The sequence below is a fragment of the Delphinus delphis genome, chromosome 9 (assembly GCF_949987515.2).
Source record: "Delphinus delphis chromosome 9, mDelDel1.2, whole genome shotgun sequence".
Lineage (NCBI taxonomy): Eukaryota > Metazoa > Chordata > Mammalia > Artiodactyla > Delphinidae > Delphinus > Delphinus delphis.
Window position 1 is genome coordinate 12,443,175 of NC_082691.1, and position 15,068 is coordinate 12,458,242.

A 15,068-nucleotide genomic window follows, 5' to 3' on the forward strand; every position below is an offset into this window, starting at 1 on the left:
GTCCAAACCTCAGTTCATAGGAATGGAATTAATATTGCTGTAAAAACAAAGAGTGGGGGGAACAAACTCTGGCACTCTAGCTAGCAGGAACCGTTGAACTCAGCAGCCGTGAGGACCATGTGACTCATTCCGGGAAAGAACTTTCCTCTGCCATTCTCTGATGGGGATTCGACTGCTCCCATCAGCTATTAGCTCAGCTTTTTAAATTAACCATATTAAGACCCACCAAAGTTGCCTAGAAAAAGTTGTGTGTTGATGTATCGTCCATGTATTTGAAGATACAAGGATTGTGAGAGATGGAGGCTCTGAAGAATGTTTTTTCTTTTTGTAGCATTTCTTGTAAAATTTAAAAAAACGGAGTTGGAAAAATAAAGTTTTATGGAAAAATTTCTGAGTCCTGTTCAAATGAAAAACATTACAGGGATTTTTTTTTTTTCTTACCTCAGTTGGTCTTGTTTTCAAAAAAACATGACACATGTCATTTAAAAACTTCAAGATGGGAGAAGAAAAGTCATATGATTTCAATTAAAATAGGTTCTTTTTGTCTCCCAGAGAGTATTTAAGTATTCCATGGGAGCCTGAGAAATCAGTGAAGTATTATACGTTTTTCAGAAGGGACGTGCTGCATTATCGCACAATTTCTTGCCTGTGGTCTGGTCTCGTGCAAATTTCTCAATTTGCTTAGAAGAGGAAGGCTATTTGCTGGTTGAAACAAATTTCTCTTTCACGTATTTTATCAGACTAGGTTTCAGTGATGAGCCCTCACATCTCAATGGCTAAAACCACAGTGGTTTATTTCTCATTCACGCTACACAGCTACACATCCGTCAGGCTCATTTTGGGCACTCGGGGACCCAGTTGCTGAGACGCAAGCCAGGTGGAAAGAACGCTTTGGAAGGTCTTGCCTTAGCAATTAAATACTTAGCTCATAATTCCAGTTCAGATACTGGCCAGAACTAGTCACATGATGCCACCCTACCCTAAGGAAGCCAGGAAGTACAATCTTTCCGTGTGTTGGATTTATTTGATTAACTGTATGAACACAACCGTACATATAATGGCACATTAATTACATTAATTACTTGGAGCTTGGCTTCCAATTCTTCCGCCTTGGTAGGAAGGTGTCCATGAATTCTAAAATCACTTGCAATTCATGTAATATGTTGACCCATCTCTTCCCACCTTGTTTCTTATCAACAGACATCAGTTTAGGTTAAACATATGGACATTTTGAGTATGGTCATCATCAAGCTAGAGGTTGGACATATATTTACCTTAGATTCCTGTATTTTCAAAAGGCAGATAATTCACCAATTATCATTTGGTGATAATATCATTATCAATTATCAATTGAGAATTTATTTGTGCTCTTTTTCATTAGTATGAGATTTTAAATTTCTCTATTATGACTCACCAGAGAAATCACTAGTTGGAAATTGTTTCCCCTCCAGGAACTCACAAAATCTGACTCAGCTTTCTGGTTAGAAAGAGAGATGTTTTCAAAAATTAATTTTAATAGCTGTCCATTCAGTGAATACTTTGAAGATAGCATGAGGATTTTGCAACAATTTTGGAAAGCGCTTTGAAATGTACTACTAATAATTTCAAGATTATGTCTAAATCTATTTTCAGTCTAACATCTAGGATGTGAAGGTATTTGGCAAATGCCTTGAATTCCTAATTTTAAAGATATCAATCATGAAAATTTGAGAAGCTGCTCGAACTAGATACTACTGCTAGGAGAAATATCCTAAAAATAATCAATGAAAGAGTTAAAGAAATGATGAGTTTAGAGATCAAGGGCACTGGTCTTGAAGCTTTCCTCTTCCCCAAATAAATATTTACTCAGAACTCTAAAAATATTAAAAGGTAAAAGCAGGTCTGCTTTCCTTGACATGGAGCCACTGCAGGTGGTAAGGATGGGGAGGGAGGATTGAGGCTGGGCTATGATGGAGGTTTTCTGCCCTAACCATCTGGCTTTTTCCTTGCTCCCCTCCACCTCATGATGGCTTTGGGGGCACTTTCAGAAACCTCTAGGGTTCCACAGAGTACGGGTTCAAATTTGCTGATCTATTCCAACTACTTATTTAGCAGATGAGTGCAACCAGGTTCAGAGAGGTCAACCCGTGAACCAAAGGGTGAAAAGTAAATTGACTGAAAAGCCAGGTGTCTACAAGTAAAAGATTGAGGTTTAGGGGTTTTACAAAATTATTTTATTGACACGCTCCAAGCCTGGCTCCTATACTGGCAAGATATGCTAACTATACATGTAACACCTCAATTGGCTTCCATTTATTATGTCTCTACTTATTTACTGAGTAGGGCAATATATCCTAGGTGCCATGGGATTTAAAAAATAAGTCACATTTCCCACCCCCAAGGAATTTGTTGTCTAGTTGGAAGAGAAAATTCTTTTAAACTATTTTTCTGAATCTAGCATTCATCCATCTAGGCATTCCAGGAGCACTTATTCAATAAATATTTAATGAACATCTGATTTATCAGATATACTCTATGTCAGCTCATATGCCTCTTCTACCCCTTGTATATCTTCTGCCTTGCAACTTGTCCCTTTACCCCTCCTTATTTCTGGTCTCTTCCTTCTTTTCTTTCTCCTCCTTCACCACTACCATCTAAAATATCCCTGAAAGCTAGTTACAGCCTTGTAGCATAGAAAATAGCCTTTCATTCCACATTGGAAGATAAAAGGATTAAAATGCAAATGAACAGTTGAAAGCACAGGTTATACTTGGGTGACTAGATTTCAGTTAAAGTGCAATTAATCAGTCCATCATCAAGGGTAAGTGACTGATAAGAGAGTCTTTCCTGTTTTCATAGGTGTAGTGGGTGGGAAAGGGAGAGGGGGAGTGAAGACAGTAAGAGGCCTTTGGGCAAAGGGAGGGCATGGGGGAGAGGTACCATCAAGAAACAGAGGGGGTCTGGGACTGCCCAAGTTTGATAGTTTTGCCTGGGACTAATAGAAGCGTTACCCTGAAGTATCTGTGCAGTGCAGCTGCACCGCAAAGGCAGCGCTACGTGATTTATGAAAGAGCTCACATGATTTATGAAGACTTAAAAAAACATCAGCACACAGCTGACTTTCTATAAAGGAGCTTCTTTCCCCCGGGATTCAAGGAGCTTGGAATTTAATGAGGGAAACGGAATCTACAATGAGAGACGATAAGCAAACTAGATTGTTTCTCACACAGACAGACCAGAATTTATGTATCCTGATACTCTGGCCTTCACAGGCCTCCGCCAAACCCAGCAACGCCTTGTTCTCAAAACACTCTTTGGAACTCTTCCACTCTGCCCATCACCCTGACACCCTTTCTAATATGGATCACCCCTGAGGATTTTCTCAGAACCTTTAGTTGGCCTGGAATGCCGGCCCATCTCCTCTTCGCCCTCCCCCAGGGCTGCCAGTTGAAATCCTATGCAGCCTTCAGAGTTGGAATCCAAATATCACAGAGCATCTCTCTTGCCTCCAAATGTTTCTAGCACTCTGCTCATGTCTCAATCATACTATGTAATATATTTTACTTTGTTATTGGTAAACATTTTTTCAGATGTGTTTAAACAACAAGAGAAAGGCAAAACAAAACAACTAAAAACAAAACAAAACAAAGATGGGCTTCCCTGGTGGCGCAGTGGTTGGGAGTCCGCCTGCCGATGCAGGGATCGCGGGTTCGTGCCCCGGTCCGGGAAGATCCCACATGCCGCGGAGCGGCTGGGCCCGTGAGCCATGGCCGCTGAGCCTGCGCGTCCGGAGCCTGTGCTCCACAACGGGAGAGGCCACAACAGTGGGAGGCCGCGTACCACAAAAAAACAAAAAACAAAGAAAGGTCATGTTAAGTCTAGGTGGCTTGGCCGTGCATGGCTCTGGTATGATGTATAACAGATAACAAAGGAATCCCCATCTCCTAGTTCACTCCCTTTGTCTGTGTGTAGAGGATGGAAATTGCTTCTGTTCCTTTGCCTGGCAAGTATTCCCATTACCCTGGTCTTTAGCCATCCATAGTCAGGGTGGAGCAGTGAAGGGCAGGGGAATGGCCGTATAGAACAGGACTGGGTTTGGTCCGTTACTTTAGTCCCTTTTCTGGGGATGTGCTGATTTGTCTAGGAGCTGGCAGGTGTCTCAAGTCCAGCCAATCAGAGTCTGAGACCTCTTGATGTAAAATTAGATAAGAAGCATTTGGGGCTATGATGTGGGGCAGCTGGAATGGAGTCAGATGGACAAGTAAAGAAGCAGACAGAGGTAGAAAGAGACCTGGGTCCATTACATCCTTGTTCCAATCCCCAAGGTCATGGTTCCTCCAGGTTTTGTTTCTAGATATACCCTAGTACCTTCTTTTTTTTTTTTTTTTTTTTTTTTGCTTGTGCTAATTTAAGTTAGCTTTCTAACACTTGCAACCAAATATCTTTGCTAAATTGATCTCAGTTAAAGAGACTGATCTTAAGACCTGAATGAGTAGGGTGAACTTTTTTAAGTCACAATAGAAGCACTTAATGAATGGGTGGAGTAATTCTAACAGAACTTTTAAAAAATTGTTTTGATGTCCTGGTCTCCTGACAAATGCCTGTTAGCAATGCCCAAGGGCAAAAAATGAGAGAAAAAAGAGGTATAGATATTTGCAAATAGAGTTACAGTGTTCAAAAGGAAAACAGGAAATATCATTGCTGACATGGCCAGCTGCCCAACGAAGATTTCGTTTCCCTTTCCATAGCTTAGAGTGTGGCTGGAAGAGGCTAGAACAGCACCATTTGGTAGAGCCATGTGTCAGGTTGTCATCCGTGATGCATGGGTAAAGGTGATAGAAAGTTAAGGGGCAGGTGTACCTTCTCCAGTTTCTCTTTCCCTTGGAAGCCCTGGTATATAACAGAGCCATGAGTGATAAAGTCCCTAAACCATGACGTGGATGTTATAAGAATCATGAACTACTCTGAGAATAAAATAAACTTTTGTTGCATTGATCCACGGAGATTGTGGAGCTTACCTGTTACGCCAGCCAGCAGAACCCTACTAGTTCAGGGTTTCTCAAGCTCAGTTCAGAGAGCGTACCACTAAGTCTTGGAAAAATGGTGTGCCAAATCTTGTATGTTAAAAAAGGAGGCTAGCACCTAAGAATAAGTTATGTCAGACTAACCTCAGTCCTTATTGAAACAGCTCCTTATTGAAACAAGAGTGGGGTGTATTAGTGCATCTGGTATCTCTGGATGTAAACAGGAAAACTGACGTGACTCTCTTGATATCCTTGGAAACAAGGTGAATTTGTAAACAACTGACCTAGAGGAGTTACCATCCATTGATTATTAGATTGATATTTCCTGGGGGAGACACTAGTGGTACACAACAGGACCTGATGCTCTTCTTAACCTGTCATATTCTGTACACATTTTTAGATTTCATCAAAAGTATAAAACATTATCCTTATCCGATTAGAGCCCTTGTGTAAAAGGGACGGGTTATTCTATGTTCAACAACAGAATTAAAAATCTAGGCAACGCTTTGGCAAACTTTTCCTGTAAATGGACACACAGTAAATATTTTAGGCTTCATGGTCTAAGAGGGAAAATTGAGGATGTTATGTGGGTACTTTGACATAATTTCCATGTGTCATTAAAATATTTTTCTCTTGATGTTTTTCCAATGATTTACAAATATAAAAACAATTCTTAGACGGCGGACAATAGTAAAACAGGGGGTGGGTCAGATTTGTCCCATAGGTCACTATTGTCAACCCCTGATCTAGAACAAAATATTGGAATGAATATAAAAAGAAGTTACTATAGACTAAAAATAGGACAATGACATTAGACCTAAAAAATCAGCCTCGCAAGCATAGAATGAGGGAGACAAGGCTTAGGAGTAGATGAGTTTCCCGCATGGACCACATCCCAGAGAAATAGCTGAAGGCCCTGGAGACAGTGCTAGGAGGGACAGAGGACACTAGGTTTGGGATAACGGATGAGCTGCTTCCCGGAAGAGGAACCAATGCCTTTAGCTTAAGGCAGAGTGAGTCATCAGGGGCATTCTTCCTGGGCTCTAAGTCTGCCCGATAAGGAGACAAGCCAGGGGATCTGAGCTCCCAGGGCAGGCTGGCCTAGAGGACCCTTAAGCCCTTTCCAATATCGAGAGTCTGTTTCTCTTCTCTTACAATCAGGCTTCTTTAAGACATGGGAGGTATCTATTTCATGATTCTATCTCTTACCATAAATGAATATTTACTAGTGAGTGAACCTACTAGAATCTGCCAGTTGCTTTGATATATGAGACAAGGAGAAGTAAATTCTCTAAGCAGAGGGAAGTGGGCTGCCCAAGTGAGGGGCTTGGTGGGGTGAAATGCTCAGAGGTTACTGGATTCAATGCAAAGTTTGGTTCCTGTTCTTTTTAACCCTGGCCTTGAGAAGCAGAGAGCAGCCCTGGGGCTTTTCTTCCCAGCCTTGGATTGCATCCCATTACCCCTTTCAACACCAGGACAAACGTTCCTCCGGCTTTCAGGCTCAGCTAATCCAGGATGCCCTCTGACACTCACCCACACATGGCAAGGCAGGAATCGTCCCCCAGAAAGGCTGAGTTTTCCAGCCTGGCTCACAAACAGACAGCACACAAGTCCTTGGAAACCCATTTAACAAATGTCATCCAGAACTTACAAGCTGGCTGCAAAACTAGAGAGAGCTCAGTAAAACACCCAGTGGTGGCAAAGCTTCTGGAAACCGAATGCAGGGACAGGCACCAGCGATCTTTCAGCGAAAGTAATTTCCAGAGCTCACATTCAGCGCCTGGCACTTTGATAAGCATTTAGAAGGGGTCCTATTACTACCGAGAAGGAACCGGCAGCTGCCTCGCCTGGATTTTGCCCCAAGGGAGAGAGGTCAGCAGAAGGTCAACCCAGAGCAAGGCTGAGACCAGGGGGATGGGGGGGGTGGCCCCCATGGTCCTCAGTTCTCACCCTTAGGAGTAGATGCTTTTCTCAGAATAACTTCCATCAGGAAGGTCGGGCCTGGATGACAGGTAAACAGATTATTTTCAGGACAAAAAGGATGTAGCTAACTGCATCCCAGAGGCCTGCAGACCCCACCTCCTAGGAGCTCACATGCCAAAGCACAAATGGCTCTTCCTTTCTGCACATCACGTCTAGCAGGCTTTAAACAGACACCGAAAAGCTTGTTGATTTAATGAGAAGTTTTCTTAAGAGACAAGTCCCACCTGTTCCTTCTGCTCCCATGAGACTGTTTACTCAACAATTCAGTCCTCCCCCTGGGAATATAATCAGGAAGACAGAGACTCAGTGGCTGCCGGCTTCATGTAGCTACCTAGACGGCCTCTCACCGCAGGGCCAGGGCACCCAGAGGACAAGGTGGGCCACGCACAGCCCTGCAACCCAGATGTTCCACTAAGACTTCCAGTTTCAGGTTCTCTGCATGGATTTGAGAAACCCCAGGTAGAGCTGGGATGCTGCACAGGCCTGGGTGAGATTTGGCAAAAAGCTATTAGTACACACTTATTCCCGGGTCATCCCCTGGCCTTGAGCCCATTCTGGGCCTCACCCCTGCTCCTCCGCTAAGGACAAGCAGATCAAGAAAAGGAGGCTTAAGGGACCAACATTCTTTGCTACTCTGAGGGCAAGAGGGGCATATGTGCAGATGAGAGACAAGACGACAGATGTTTAAGAAACATCTTCTGTGCTCTGGTCTCACCTCCCAAGTAGCCAGCTGGCCCCTAGGGCAGGCCTGGAACTTGCTGGTTCTCTGGGCCCCTATTCCCCCAACTACAGGGGTTTCCCCAGCCAGCTCAGAGGGGTGGCCCTGCTCTAAGATGACAAATGCTCCAGACTTCCACTGGCACTGCTCCAGAACCCACATCTGCTTTGATCGTGCCTTGATTAAACTCCTTTGGAGTAAAGTGTAAAGTTCGAAAAATCATGTCAAAGGAGTTTGGGGCCCTTCCGACCTCTTCCATAGCATCTGTTGATGTTTTACTCTCTGCTGCTCTTCACCACCAGTTTTCCTCCAGGTGTCCGCTCTTCTACTGGCCCTCTCCACACGGACGCCCCCTCAACCCCAATGTACGTGCAGACACACACACATACCACCTGGCTAGCACCTATTTGCATCTACAAATCAGCATTGATGTCACTGCCCTTAGAAACCTTTCTTGATCCCTTACTTCTCAAAGTATATTAGATGCCCTTCTAAGTTCTCTCTAAAACTTTGTTCTAACCTTCATAGTTCAAGGGTTATACCATCATGACTGAATCACCCGCGACACAGGACGTTCCAGGAAGGTAGGACCGTATCTGTTTTTCTCTCCGTTATGTTCCAGGCACTAGCACAGAGCCTAGAACTTAGTAGGAGCACAGTGAAAACTGGTTTATTCAATGAATGAATGAATGCACTTTCCAAGTGCTTAGTTCCTTTGGTTGGCTGAGATTCTGTCATAGTCTCGGTATCACCTGCCCGTCTACAACGGTGGATGAGTTACTGAAGGGTGCCCTGTGGTGGCAGCTAACCTGGACCGTCTCTTGCATTGTCAGCTGGTTCCAACACAACACCTCTCTCATTCTCATGGGGAACTCTGATTCCAGGTCCTGTCCTCACCTAATCTGCTACCTTGGGTGATAGTTGACTGGGCCTTGCCATGTAGTACCTATAGACCCAACAAGTGGAGCTTGATAGAAATGCAACTTAGCATCAGTATATCAAGAAACATCCTCAGAATTTTAGTTGCTGGAACATTCTGGGTGAGTCTGACATGGAGCTCCCGAGGAAGCAAGTGCTAGGGTCTACTTTTCCTGAACTACGGTCCTGATGAAGAGGAGGCAATGGCCTATCCTAGTGGGCATGTTTCATACCAAACCCATAGAGCCAAACTCAATTCAGCACATCCCCAAAGAGGGAACATGAACAGATTCAATTTGGGAGAAAAACATGGCAAGTGAGGAAAGACTTGGATAAGTCAAGTCAGAGGTGGAGAGGAGAAAGAGGTACTTGAGAGCTCTCTTCAAATACTCGAAGCTTGTCATCTGAAGGCATAATAGGTCCGATGAGGACTAGGAATGTGTTTTGTTGGGATGGGGCTGGTACATGAATTCCCTGAATTATCAGCATAACTTCAACTGTAGTTACATTTTTCTTCATACTTTTATTTTGTTTTTCAAAGAGGTCCCCAAAATATTAAAAAAATATAAGATTGAAAGCCAAAAAAGTATTAAAACTGGTGTCTATTATCAAGCAGAATTGGAGAGAGATGCAAGGCAGGATTAAGTAGGAAATGAATATGTCTAGTAGGAGAAGGGACAAGGGAAAGGACAGAAGGAAAACCATAACATTGGTTATGGCAACTGTGTATAAAAATGCTCTTGGAGTGAGGTTTCCAGATGAGATTTTCTCACATTCATTTTGCTGAAGCCTGACTACTCCTGTAGTTTATTCGCGTGGTTTCCTCTAGTTGGTCTTAAAGGTGAGCTTTTCTAGCATTTGACACATTTAGTATATTATAAACCCTTAGTTGGATTAGTTTTTTTCTAGATGTCTTTAGCTGTGTACAGTTGCTGGGCAGTGTTGAAGAAAAATCAGCTCAGAAACAGCCTCAGGTAGCCCCTGAAACAGTCTTGATTCAGGGCACTCTCTGTGGAATCATCCAGCATCCTTGACACTCCTCCATACACCCCAAGAAGCAACCACACAGGTGTGTAATTACGTAGCAGTAGGTAGGAGAAGCTTTAGCCTTCCCTGGTGGAAGAGAGGGAGTCTGTATAGACCAGGGTGGGGGTCTAATTCTCACTCTCCAAAACCCCAAGAGTGGCCCTGCTTCCAGGAGCATGACAGAGTTGAGTATTAATTACTTGCTGAATTTCATGCCGAATAAAACCACATGTGTCTTTCAGCTGTGGTTTGGAAACATTTCTACCCTGGATATTATCTGTGAAAATCGGATGGGATTACATCACCTTGCTGCTGGTGTGTGCATGCTCAGATTTCACATCAGCAGGGGAAAAGGCGCTTCTGTGTGCATTTAACGTCAGCCTGCACACCACGGAGAGCTACGTCTGCCATCTTGGGAGCCCGGAGTGGATCTTGCGATCAATAGGGAACCCATGAAAAGTTTTGTTTGATAAGTTGAGTGAAATGTTAGCATCAAGCTAACAGCATGGAGTAAAGAGAGTATAAGAGGAGAAGCAAGAGAAAAGTTAGGGATTGAGAGCCTGAGAATACGAGATATAAAAGGTGGGAAGCATTTTGAAAAACACTTAGGATAAAAAGTGGATAACTTTCACGATTCTTTGGACATTGGATAGTGAATGGAGGGGAGACTCTCAGAGGAATCCCAGGTTTTTGGCCAAAGTGGCTGGAGCTATGATAAAAAAAAAGGGGGTGGGGGTGGGGAGGGACTTCCCTGGTGGTGCAGTGGTTAAGAATCCACCTGCCAGTGCAGGGGACACGGGTTCGAGTCCTGGTCCGGGAAGATCCCACATGCCGCGGAACAACTAAGCCCGTGCGCCACAACTACTGAGCCTGCACTCTAGAGCCCGTGAGCTGGACTATGGAGCTCACAGGCTGGACTGTGGAGCTGGCCTGCCACAACTACTGAAGGCCTCACACCTAGACCCCGTGCTCTGCCACAAAGAGAATCCACTCAATGAGAAGCCCACTCACCACAACGAAGAGTAGCCCCCGCTCGCTGCAACTAGAGAAAGCCCGCACGCAGCAACGAAGACCCAATGCAGCCAAAAGTAAAAAAAATAAGTAAATAAATAAAATAAAATTTATTTTAAAAAGTGTGTGGGGGAGTAATTACAGGGAATAAGTTTTAGAGGAAATAATGAGGCATGTTGGACCCTTTGAGCTGTGAGGTATCTGTGTGACAACTAAGTTACATATTTCAGGGAGCAGGTAGGTATATATATTTGATGTGCCTGTGAAAAGTCAAGGTGAGAAAGACAGTTTGGGGGTCAGTGTCCCATAGGTGGCAGATAAACTTGAATGTGGGTGGAATTGCCCTGGGACAGCAATCGAATGAGGACCATTGCAGCCAAGTTGGGAATTCTGGGAACACAGATGTTCCCATGAAGGAGACTGAGAAGAAATGCTCAGATTTGGGGAGGATGTGTCAGATGGGAATAAAAAGGGAGAAAACGTAGTGGGTTTGGAGAGAGAGGGAATATCAGGAAGTCATGGTCACAGGAACCCAGGTCTACACAGAGTTCCAAGAAGTATAATAGTAAAGTGAATCAAATTATGCAGAAAACCAAGGACCGTAATAGCAAAAGATAATTATTTTTTACTGAAATGTCAATGGGGAGAGAGTTGGTGATTTTTTTTTCTGGAGCAGTTTTAGGGTTTTCGTGAGGGTGGAAGCTATATTATGAGACTTTGAGATGAGAATGGGCAGTGAAAGAATTTAGTGAGGAAATGTATTCAACTTTTTCAGGATCTTTGATTTACAAGAGAAGAAGTGGGATAAGTCAAGGGTAAAGGGATACTGTTAAGGGAATTTTTCAGTTTTAGGGTTTTTGCTTGTTTCTGTTTTTATTATGATGAGGGAGATGTTATCAAGTTTATAAACCAAAAGAAATGAGACAGTAGAGTAGAATAGGTTGAAGGCAAAAAGATTATAGTGATAAGAAATGGAGTCAGGTCTTTGGGCGGCAAAGGCAGAGAGGATCAAGTGGATATCTTGGCTGTTAACAGAGGGAAGAACTAGGTGGGAAGGAGAACGTGATATCTAAAGATGGAAAAATTCATAGCCAATTCCCTCAATATCCTCCAAAAATGTTATAGAATACAAGGTCACCTTTGGAAAGAAGGGTAAGTATAGCATAGAGGGCTTGAGAGAAGTTGTGAGTGTTTTAAATTATTGCTTAGGTGAAGACTGAGCTAATCAAAGACTAGCAAAGGAGTTGTCAAGAACTATTACTGGGAGAATTGGAACTTTGTTCCTAGAATTAGTAGGAAATTGTAATTGCACGAATGCCCAGAGTTGTAAGATTTTCCTATCAGCTTTCAGCCACTAAAGTGCATCAGTTGGCATGTGGCCATGAACTTGAAATGGTGGTGCAACTGACCACAAGGACACGAAATTCACGTAGGAAGAAACATGGAATAGAGAGAGGCTGAGTCTTTTGTCATTGTCTTTAGTGAAAATGAGGGAGTGTTCCATAGTCTGTTTAAGAGCATGAGTTTTCAAAACGAATACATCTGGGTTTGAGTCCCAGTTCAACCACTTACTAAGTGTAAGATCTGACTAGTGGCCTTGTGGCTTTTTTTTTTTTTTTTGCGGTACGCGGGCCTCTCACTGCTGTGGCCTCTCCCGTTGTGGAGCACAGGCTCCGGACGCGCAGGCTCACCGGCCATGGCTCACAAGCCTAGCCGCTCCGTGGCATGTGAGACCTTCCCAGACCGGGGCGCGAACCCGTGTCCCCTGCATCGACAGGCGGACTCTCAACCACTGCGCCACCAGGGAAGCCCCGGCCTTGTGGCTTCTTGTGCCTTGTAGTCTACAATGCTGACCAAGGAACCACAAATTGGTATACCAGGTGGCCAGAATGCTTCCCTCACCATATCACTGAAACCGAAAGGAGTGAGTTGTCTTTAACCACTGATGTCTGACCCAACTAGTTTGCCAGCCACCATCCTGCATGCTGGCTCACAAGAGAAGAGTTTCATGTGGGAAAACCTGAGGTAAGAGAGAAGTTGATCGCTGATTGTCTTTCTGCTCTAACCAGGCCATAACGTGAGAACTCTGGTCACTAACGCACCTCCTCCACTCCTAGATGAGACCATGGCAGAAGCTGGAGATAAAAAGTAGAAGTGTGTCCAACCTTACATCCAACGTAGTGGAAAGTTACATTAATGCATCTACTACTACTTATAACTTGTTAGAAAGTGAAAAATCCAGGACAAATGCAAAACCAAAGGGGGTTCCAAGACAGCAGGCATAAACCGGAACTCTTTGAGGCAAATCAGAAAGTAAGGTCACCTTTGTGGAAGCATGAACACCACCCCCAGAGAAGAATAGATTGAAGGTAACATCCTCAGGGAAAGAGCTTTAGATATAGCTGAGCCCTGCTCTAACTTCAAGCAGCTGTCTGCAAGCCTGTTTCCTACTAGACCAATAGATCTCCACCCTCAGACACAGCTAAAGATGCAGGCATTTCCAGGCATTTCTCAGCCTGGTCAGAAGAACAGACAGTGCTTGGATGTTTTCCCATCATGGCCTCTGCTAGGGTTGACTTCTAGCTTTTTCAGTGGCAGCAGCTAAGAAAAAATTTTCTGCTGTGAAGATTAGCTTTCATCTTTGAATTGTGGCTTCTGGTTTGGAGGCCAGAGGGATAAAGTTAAAGGCTTCTTCTTGCCTTCAGAAGTCCCCTTGCTTAGAATAGACAAAACCTTCCAGGGCAGAGGGTCTTGGGTCTGCTCACTGCAAGAAAACAAAGGTAATGCCATCCCGATGTAATGTAAAAAACTCATCCAAAATCTCCCCCAGTATTCTATCACCGTGGCTGATCCTTTGTGGTAACTTTTCCCTTACCATTGCCCTTGTTAAATGAAGACAGCCTCTAGAAATATAGAATAATCCCTCCTTTTTCACATTCCACTGTGAATTATTTTATCAGATTCTTTTTCATCAGACATGGAGAAATCTGCATGAAGCATGGTGCAGGGGTGGGATTTGCGGATCAAAAAGGAAAACACAGGGCAAAAGGACAAACAGGTGTATGTATGTGTGTGAGGGGGGCTGAGGGCTGTAAGAGCCATGTGACTGAGACAACTTACCAGCTCCATAACTTTGCCAGAAGCAGATCTGCTGCGGAAATCTGGCTGAGTGAGCACTTCTTTGTTTTTGCTGTTTGAATTTTGGTCTTATAAACACTTTAGGTGAACTTACTTGACAGAGTCCATATTTGTCATCCCTGTGTCTGGTCTGGACTTGGCAGCCAAAGTAGAAAGATTGAGGTGTTTGAGAAATGACTTTCATTCCAGCCTCTCTGGAAATATTTAATGTCTAAAATATTTGGATACTTAGGATTTACAACTTTAAGGGACCTGCAAAGAGTAACAGCATCTACCTAACTACTTAATCTGATCTTTCAGAGTTTTATTTTCACTTGTTTTACTGTAAAATAAAGCATATGCATATATCTTCGTATAAAATACGTATGTATGACTTTAAAATAATACAGGCATACCTCATAGACATTGTGAGTTCAGTTCCAGACCATCACAATAAAGCAAAACTCACAATGAAGTGAGTAACATGAAATTTTTATTTCTGAGTACACATAAAATTTATGCTTACACTGCATTGTAGTCTATTAAGTGTGCAATAGCATTATGTCTGAAAAAAACACCAATGTACATACCTTAATTTAAAATATTTAAAACACCCAATTATAACAGTAACATCAAAGATCACTGATCACAGAGAACTAGAATAAATATGGATAAGTTTGAAATATTGCAAGAATCACCAAAATGTGACACAGAGACATGAAATGAGGGAATGATGTTGGGAAATAGTGCGGATAGACTTGCTAGAAGCAGGGTTGCCACAAAAGTTCACTTTGTAAAAAATGCAATATCTATGTGACACAATAAAGCTAAGTGCAATAAAAAAAAAAGGTAGGCCTGTAAATCAGGGAATGAACAAGCTATTTACGCATGGGACAACATAGATCAATTTCACAAATAAAGTATTGAGGGAAAGCAGCCAGAAAAAAAAAGAAAAGAGTGTATACTGTATAGTTCCATTTATATAAAGTTCAAAAACAGGCAAAACTGATCAATGGTGCTGGAAGTAAGAATAGGGTTACCTTTGAGAGGGAGTTAGCAACTTGCCATTCCTTATTTTGTGTATTCTCACTTGTTATCGTTTTCTTCGTTAGGATAGCTGGTGATTCAGATGTAAGAAAGTTTCGGTGCCAGTGCGCTGGGAGCTTTACCTTCATTCCCTGAGCTGACTTCTCTTTGTGCACTTTTGTGTATATATGTTCTATTTCAATAGCTTGCTAAAAGTAAGACAGCAGATACCTGAGAACTCAACACCCATTGAGACTGTGCCATTT